This window comes from Stylophora pistillata, chromosome 7 (genome assembly GCF_964205215.1).
Source record: "Stylophora pistillata chromosome 7, jaStyPist1.2, whole genome shotgun sequence".
Lineage (NCBI taxonomy): Eukaryota > Metazoa > Cnidaria > Anthozoa > Scleractinia > Pocilloporidae > Stylophora > Stylophora pistillata.
In genome coordinates, this window is record NC_142525.1 from 25,396,267 (window position 1) to 25,405,433 (window position 9,167).

At 42.3% G+C, this 9,167-nt stretch overlaps 1 pseudogene; it reads left to right on the forward strand.

The window, feature by feature from the left end:
- The first annotated feature begins 5,842 nt into the window (after positions 1-5,842).
- LOC148727241 (uncharacterized) lies at positions 5,843-6,631 on the forward strand (annotated as a pseudogene).
- Positions 6,632-9,167: the final 2,536 nt, after the last annotated feature.

The following is a 9,167-nucleotide window of genomic DNA, read 5'->3' on the forward strand; positions in this document are numbered from 1 at the left end:
ATACGTCGCCGATCTGGGGCATTAGCGTGCACATAATTCGAAGTTACAAAGTTGTAATTTTTGACCCACATCTCCTCCAGAAATAAATAAGTCTTCTTCAGGCCGATAAATTTTCACATTCAGTACCTAATGCCTGCCCAAATTTTGGCATTCTTCCTGTTTGTTTATTTATTTATTTATTTATTTATATGTTTGTTGTTGGTGTTTATTGGTTTGTTGCTGTTTTTTTTTTTCGGTGGGGGGAGGGGTGACCTGAAGTAAATTTGTGTCGTCGATCAAAAACCCTGTAAGGGAAATTTGCATATTGTTGTGCGAAGGAAAATATCCTGGTCGGAACAATGGAAAGTTGTTCTTTTTTAAATTCCAAAGGGCACGTCTGTGAGTGCAGTGGAAACAATAAAAACTCAGTGAATGTCAAAGTGTATTTCCAGGCACGTGCAGGCATACGGACTTGGTATAAACCGTGAAATCAATGATGAAATGGATCTAATTGTTTACCGTGCTGTTAAATACATATAACATTTCACATGCGTATTTTTCATTCTCTTATCACGAATAGTTAATCATAACTGAATTTGTAACTGCATTTTCACACTTTATAAAGCAAACTTTAAGTTTTTGGGTGCGGCTATTATGAAAATGCGCTCGATTTTTACCCAAGCTTCACTGACTTTGTTTTTGTTTTTAGATTTATGTTATGATGCATATTCTCAGCATCTGTATTCTGGAAGATGTCTACATTGGTAAGCAAAGTCACTCAAAAAGGACAAGGTAGACTTGTCATAATGTTTCCTTTTCCAGCACATGAAAATGATGACTATTTGTGCGATAATTTTTTCAAATGATTTGAGGTCACCACTTCTAAAGATATTTTATTGACAAAAAATGAGAGGCACAACATCATCAAGTATAAGATGGATATGAATTCATTCTGTTTGCATTTTCCAAACTTCCATAGTTCCTTTTTCTCTGGTAAGTTGCCAGCCAACTAGAGCAGCAGTCAGGGTTGGAAGCTTCATGTCTGTACAACGCCTTCTGAAATGCATCCAACCTCTTACCTGTAGTTGATTCTGAAGAATAATTTTGTTTTTCATTTGGTCTATAATGAAAGTTTGAAGAAACTGTGAAATAATTTTACGGAGCAACTACAGAACACAGGGCCACTTGTATTCTGCAACTACAGAATACAGGGTCACTTTTGAAGGCCTGTCTCTCTCAAGTGGCTCGCCGGCTAAGCAGTCGTTTTAGTGCCTTAAGAACGTGGTAAATAGATAAGAGAGTGGCTAGGTGGCTCGCCGGCTCGGCAGTGGTTTTAGTGCCGTAAGAAGGTGATAAATATATAAGAGAGTTGCTCGGTGGCTCGCCGGCTCGGCAGTGGTTTTAGTGCCGTAAGAACGTGATAAATATATAAGAGAGTTGCTAGGTGGCTCGCCGGCTCGGCAGTGGTTTTACTGCCGTAAGAACGTGATGAGTGTATAAGAGAGAGGCTCAGTGGTTCGCCGGCTCACCAGTCGTTCTAGTGCAGTAAGAACGTGATAAATATATAAAAGAGTTGCTCGGTGGTTCGCCGGTTTGGAAGTGGTTTTAGTGCCTTAAGAACGTGGTAAATATATAAGAGAGTGGCTCGGTGGCTCGCAGGCTCGGCAGTGGTTTTAGTGCCGTAAGAACGTGATAAGTATATAAGAGAGTTGCTCGGAGGCTCGCCGGCTCGGCAGTGGTTTTAGTTCAGTAAGAACGTGGTAAATATATAAGAGAGTGGCTCGGTGGCTCGCCGGCTCGGCAGTCGTTCTAGTGCAGTAAAGAACGTCAAATATACAAGAGAGTTGCTCGGTGGCTCGCCGGCTCGCCGGCTCGGCAGTGGTTTTACTGCCGTAAGAACGTGATAAGTATATAAGAGAGTGGCTCTGTGGCTCGGCGCAGCAGTCGTTCTAGTGCAGTAAGAACGTGATAAATATATAAAAGAGTTGCTCGGTGGTTCGCCGGCTTGGAAGTGGTTTTAGTGCCGTAAGGACGTGGTAAATATATAAGAGAGTGGCTCGGTGGCTCGCAGGCTCGGCAGTGGTTTTAGTGCCGTAAGAACGTGATAAGTATATAAGAGAGTCTCTCGGAGGCTCGCCGGCTCGGCAGTGGTTTTAGTTCAGTAAGAACGCGGTAAATATATAAGAGAGTGGCTCGGTGGCGCGCCGGCTCGGCAGTCGTTCTAGTGCAGTAAAGAACGTCAAATATACAAGAGAGTTGCTCGGTGGCTCGCCGGCTCGGCAGTGGTTTTAGTGCCTTAAGTACCTTAAGTACATGGTAAATATATAAGAGAGTGGCTCGGTGGCTCACCGGCTCGACAGTGGTTTTAGTGCCGTAAGAACGTAATAAGTATATGAGAGAGTAGTGCCGTAAGAACGTAATAAGTATATGAGAGAGTGGCTCGGTGGCTCGGTGGCTCGGTGGCTCGGTGGCTCGGTGGCTCGGTGGCTCGGTGGCTCGGTGGCTCGGTGGCTCGGTGGCTCGGTGGCTCGGTGGCTCGGTGGCTCGGTGGCTCGGTGGCTCGGTGGCTCGGTGGCTCGGTGGCTCGGTGGCTCGGTGGCTCGGTGGCTCGGTGGCTCGGTGGCTCGGTGGCTCGGTGGCTCGGTGGCTCGGTGGCTCGGTGGCTCGGTGGCTCAGTGGCTCGGCAGTCGTTCTAATGCAGTAAGAACGTCATAAATATATAAGAGAGTTGCTCGGTGGCTCGCCGGCTCGGCAGTGGTTTTAGTGCGTTAGGTGCATGGTAAATATATAAGAGAGTGGCTCAGTGGCTCGCCGCCTCGGCAGTCGTTTTAGTGCAGTAAGAACGTTATAAATATATAAGAGAGTTGCTCGGTGGCTCGCCGGCTCGGCAGTGGTTTTAGTGCCTTAAGTACATGGTAAATATATAAGAGAGTGGCTCGGTGGCTCGCCGGCTCGGCAGTCGTTCTAGTGCAGTAAGAACGTCATAAACATATAAGAGAGTTGCTCGGTGGCTCGCCGGCTCGGCAGTAGTTTCAGTGCCTTAGTACATGGTAAATATATAAGACAGTGGCTCTGCGGCTCGCCGGCTCGACAGTGGTTTTTGAGCAGTAAGAACGTGATAAGTATATAAGAGAGTGGCTTCGTTGCTCGTCGGCTCGGCAGTGGTTTGAGTGCCTTAAGAACATTGTAAATATATAAGAGGGTGGATCAGAGGCTCGCCGGATGGTATTAGCATTAATATGAACGAGGAAGGTTTAGGTCTAACGGTATAACATTTATTTAGAACTAAACCAGTAATTAAAAAGTGGAATACTAGAGTTATAAATATAATTAATTCAAGAAATGAACAAACATTGTCTCGTTAAAATGTATTTCTTAATAACTAAAGTTCTCGTTCTTACATTGGTATACGAGTAATGATCCATAACGTTCAGACAAGTTCCGCGTCTGTAATGTGACCTGCATTTATTAGCGCTGTCTTTATGTTTTCTGTAATAAGAGGATTCAATGGTTCCGAAATTCTTCCGTTGTAATGTTCTTGCGAGCATTGTGCATCGGCTGGCCAGTTGGTGATTTCTTCTGCTTTTTTCTTTATGAAGACATGCACCTTTTCTGCACAGCGAGGGGTTCTTAATTCTACAACCCAGCCATAGTGTTGCAGCTGTTGGGTACACTGGTGGTATTCTTGTATTTGAACCGATCTAAGACATCTCGAGGCAAATTTTTTGAAAGCTTGGTAGGTGACGAGTCGCCCTGGGAAGCGGAGAATAGCTGCTGTTATGTCAAGCTTTGTTGGTTGAGTACGCGGTTTCTCCTTCGAGGTCTCTACAATTATCATCTTACTTTATGAAGTTAGCGACCATCTCCTTCTGTGCATGCAGGTATTCCACATACTGCACAGCCTTCTTATAGCATGCTTCCGTTATGTGCTCGGGAGGATTCTTCGCTGGTTCCTCATTCAACAATGAATCGATGAAATAATCTATGGCATTGAATGTCACAGCCACTCTTGTTACAAGGTCGGTGCCTTTAGACTTTGGAGGCACTTCTCCTTTCTCAATGGCGGCGTTGACAGCGTTGACGTGATCAGTCTTGAGGTGCTTATGCAATTCGGCAGCAGCGGCATTCAGTCTGTACGATCTGGTGATATCTTTGTGCGCGGCGTGCAAGGATGCAAAGACTGGCTGAAATTGTTTGAGTTGGAGGCGTTCGAGGTATTCTGTGGCTTCTTCTTCTTGTTCCGGAGTGGGTTTTCGTGCGTTAGGAACAGAAATGAGGAAGCGATCCAAAAGGCCATGACCTTTGTCCATTCTAAAAATCAGCAGAGCTGCGTTTTGAATCTGGGTTGATCCAAGAAGGGAGAAGGCCGTATTTGATTCAGTCTCTCGAGTTGCTTCTGTGGCGAAGTGGTAAGAGGCGGATTCTCCACTCCACAGTTTACATAAAAGCTGAACGTCACCGGTCGCATTATCTTCATCGTTTTTAAGTAACTTGTTCAGGATGCCAAACAACTCTGGCGACGCGACGAAGGCTTTTCCTTGCTTGGAAATGGTTTTTACCAGTCCTGATGATGTTGTTGCGCTGACAAGGGTCTGTTTTGTGATTGTGCCAATGTCACGCAGCGCAGCGAGCACAGTTTCTATCGCTGGCAATTTTCCAGTTCCCGGGTGGCCGACAGACATGGTGTAAATGTTTAGGGGCTGTAAATGTGTCCCATAAGGAAGTGCGCGTCACTGTTAGCTAACAGAAATGAAGTTGCCGTCATGAGTGATGGAAGCAGATAACCAATGGAGCTACCTATGGATTTTGCTTTGGCTTCCAAGAACTTGAACACAGCGTCGGAAAACAGCTCCTCATAATTGAAAGCGATGCCTGAAACTCTACGATGAAATGAGGCCCATGTATTTTCATTTTGACGCGAAAGAATTAAACAATGAAAAATGTGAGAATGTCGCGGGAATGGAAATAGAGAGCACAGCGCGGAGATTAAAAAGGGCTGAACGTGCCAAAATTAAGAAAGAAAATTAGGAGGAAAACAAAAGAAATATGTAAGGCATTTCGTTTTGCATGAGTGATTGGAGTAACTTCTTTCAACTGATGATAGTTCATTACGAATTAAACAATGAGAAAAGTGAGAATTTCGCGGGAATGGAAATAGAGAGAAAGGCGCTGAGATGAAAAAGAGGAATGCTCCGAGACTAAGAAAGAAAATTAGGAACTTTTTTTGAACTTTTGAACTTTATTTTTTATTTAGACACGGTAAATCTATCAGATAAAATAATAATATTATTACAATCTATTATTACAAATTACAATCTACTTTAATCTATGTAAACATGATCTAAAATTTAAAAGTGAAATAGAAAAAAATAAAGAAATTCTGCTTTACATAGATGCCGTGTGCGTTTTTTCGAGGAAAACTAAAAGAAATATGTAAGTCATTTCGTTTTGCTTGAGTGATTGAAGTAGCTTCTTTGAACTGATTATAGTTCATTAAGAATTAACCAATGAAAATGTGAGAATGTCGCGCGAATGGAACAATGGCCAAAATTTGATGAATGGAAGGTTTTTTAAAGTAATGTTATTTTCAATTAATTTCGGAGAGAAATTAACGTAGAGTGAAGAGAAATGTTGCGGTGTGGAAGGAGTGGAAAAGTATATCGAAGTATCAGTGTGCAGGTTCGTTCTAGTGGAAAAACGAAAGACGTTGGTACTCAGTATACAAGCGAAACGGGAAGCTATCAGCGAAAAACAGGTCTGGACGGACGTATGATGAGCTGAAAGACAGAGTTCTCTGCAATAGAGAACTCTAATCGGATGGTTAATGAATGAAGGAATGATTGCCTCCAAACGCCAATGCCCAGTTTGTAATGAAAGCATGGACTTGGTAGAATGTACGGACCGATCAGACGGTTACAAGTGGGAGTGCAGAAAGCGAGCAAATAACAAGCGCCATAAAAGTACAGTAAGCCTCTGGAAAGGAAGTTGGTTCGAACAGAGTAATCTCACCCTGGAAGAGACTATTAAGTTCACCTACTGGTGGTCGGTGGGACTGAAGCAAGAGCAAATAAAGAAATAGCTTCACATTAATCCCAACGCTGCTGTTGACTGGGATATGTTTTGCAGAGAAACATGTGAAGTTACAATAGAGAGAAAAAGTGAAAAGATTGGTGGTGAAGGCAAAGTGGTTCAAATTGATGAAAGTAAGATGGGAAAGCGTAAATACCATCGTGGGCACAGAGTTGAAGGACAATGGGTATTTGGTGGTATAGAGGAAGATTCAAGGAGATGTTTTTCGGTAGCAGTGGAAGATAGGAGCGAGGCATTACTTTTGCCTATCATAAAAGACTGGATCGAACACGGAACGTTAATTGTGTCAGACTGCTGGAAGTCTTACCAGAACTTAAATAAACATGGATATTCGCATCAAACCGTGAACCATTCGAAGGAGTTCGCAAATAAAGACGGGCATAATACTAACAAAATGGAGGGTCACTGGCGACATATGAAAGTGAATTTGCCTGTATTCGACACTCGCAAGGACAAATACTGTTCCTATCTTGCCGAGTTTATTTGGCGCCATGTGAACAAAGACAAGGACTTGTTCGCAGAATTTTTAAAAGATGTAAAAGCTCTATACAATCCGAATTAATTTAATGATAAGAAAAATAGGCACACTCGCATAACCTTTGGTTTTGTAGTTTTTAATGAGGAAGTCGTTTCTTATTCGAGTAACAGAAGTGGTTAGTGACTAAAGTTAAAAAAAACGTGCGGTTCGTTTCAGTTCGAGCCGGTCTGTGAGACCCGAAATCTTTTTCTCAAAAACACTGTAAGGCATGCGAAGTATTTAACAAAGTTCTAAAGTGTGACGTCACGCTGTCATGACGACCAAAATTTGGGTCTAAACAAAACTAAGAGATTGAAAGACGGGCGCCATGTTTAATTGTGGCGTCATAGGTTTTCCACTAAACAGCTTGGTATTTTGGACTATGTATTCCAAAGAATCAAAGAAACAACCTCTATTGGGTCAGTGACTCAGTGCATTGCTTATTACAGAAATATCCACATTGGATGAATAAAACAATTTGCTAAACAAAAGGGCAATAAGTTTACATGAGTTGCTTCCTGTTCTGCCAGTAACTGTTGACTGTAAAATGGTGCTCAGAAAGAACCAGAAAGTGACATTGCCATGTTGATGTGGTTAGATATTGACTGTTTTTTTGTTTTCTTTTTTAAGAAAGAAAAACTTTTTTCAAAAAAGTGCAATAGATTTTATCCAGCTACCTTTGTGGTTAGATTGCCGGATTGTGTTGTGTGGGAGGTCGAGGGTTCGAGCCCCAGCCAGACCAATACTCATGGTCTTAAAAATAACTGAGGAGAATTTGCTACCTTTCTATAATATCAAGAAATGGATAGCCATTCTAGTCTTCTCAGCTCTTGCAAAATTAAGTGGCAGGGGCTTAGAAGTGCCGTAAAAAGCTTCTTTACTCTTCCTTGTTTTACCAACGAACCAACATTTTGCATGAACGGCCGAAAAAGTGATAAAAAAAAGCCAACACGACACTGCAAACGTTGCCTCAAATTGAGCCAGTTCGCAACCGTATTGGAACTTTGCATAAAAGACCGTTTTTCGGCGCGAGAACAATTTTTTTACAATTTGTACTCCCCCTCAATTTTTTAAAATTCTTTTCTTCTTTTCAAAAATGAGAATTAAAACTTTATCTTTTTCACGGCTTCCTTATTTTTTAAACTTTTGCGATGGCTGTCCATTTCCCGCAAAATTTATTGAATTTAAATGAGTGCGCGTCTGAGCCCGCGTTTCATACCGCGGGTCTCTGGCACACGCGCAGACGTTTTTCATCCCTGTCAGGATGCGCCTCACTATGACTGTCGACTGTTGCTCTGTCGACTTTTCCAAACTCCCTCCCCAGAGCAGAGAGGCATTCTGTCTGTGCATGCACATGATTTGAGTTTCGATGAGTTTAGCCGCTGATGCGCGCCCTCGCAAACTCCCGCTCGAAATTCCCGCCTTTCTTCGAAAACTGACGCGAAGTTGTGTGCAATGGCGGTGCAAACAAAATTTTTTTTCGTTTTGCAAGTGTGTGCACTAATTTTTATCGTAAACGTGACAGAAAGTGTAAAAAGGTCGAAGCATGGGTGTATAATTTGCGGGAAAAAGTCTCAGAAAGCTCCATTTCGTAGTGTACACAGGCAGTCAAACGCCGACTTGGAAGCTTGTTTTGGTTTCCTCGAGACAACATCGGGAGACATTTGTTAAGCCTGCAGAAAGCCTCTCCAACAGGACACCGCGGAAATACGTTTTTTAGGGCACGATACAGTATTTTACTGGTCAGCGGATACCTCAACGAAACCATGAAATGCCGAGAACTTTTACAATGTTTTTCGCCGTCAGTCAAATCGACATCGTAAAAAGTCAAAACTTAGAAAGAATACTGTAAACTTAGCTTTGAAACTCGGCTCACCTTTTGGATAGTTCTTAAGCTCAATTATATAATTTGCCAAAGCCGAACTGAAGTTGCACACGATATGAAATTGTTGTTTTTCGCTGGCGGCTCCGTGGCAACTAAGTTTTGTTTATAAAAGAGCTTATGCACCAGGGCTAAAAATGAGACGATTTTTGAATGGTTGAAGCGGTGATCCGAGGACGCTGCACTATCAGGTTTGTAAAGCAGTGGCTTGAACCGCATAAATGGGCATGTCAACGGCATTTCGGTCAGATTCGCCGAAAAGAAGACAAAACATGCCCGTGTAGCACGGCCACCCTATCCCCACTAGTTACTGTATGTATCATAGTTGGCCAAAAAACCTACGACTGTAACATGCATAGGACTGAAGCCCCCAAAAGTACAAAGACTGGCTCAACTAGAGGAAGAATAAACCGAGGTATGCTTTAAGTACAAAATGTCCATTATAATGATAATAAAAAAGTTTTCACTTTCCATCTTAGTTTAATTTTTTTTCTGAGAAGCTGTAATTTTATTTCTGAGCAATAGTTTTACTTTCCCAACAAGTATTTCTCATTACAATTATGAATTATTTGTAGTATGTCTATTTTTTAAGCTGCTTTTCCCTCACTAATCATTTTATTTTATTTATTTTTGCTTTTTCTTTTCTTTCTTAACTAACTTAATGCCATCTGCAACATAAAATGTACTGAGCTAACAGAA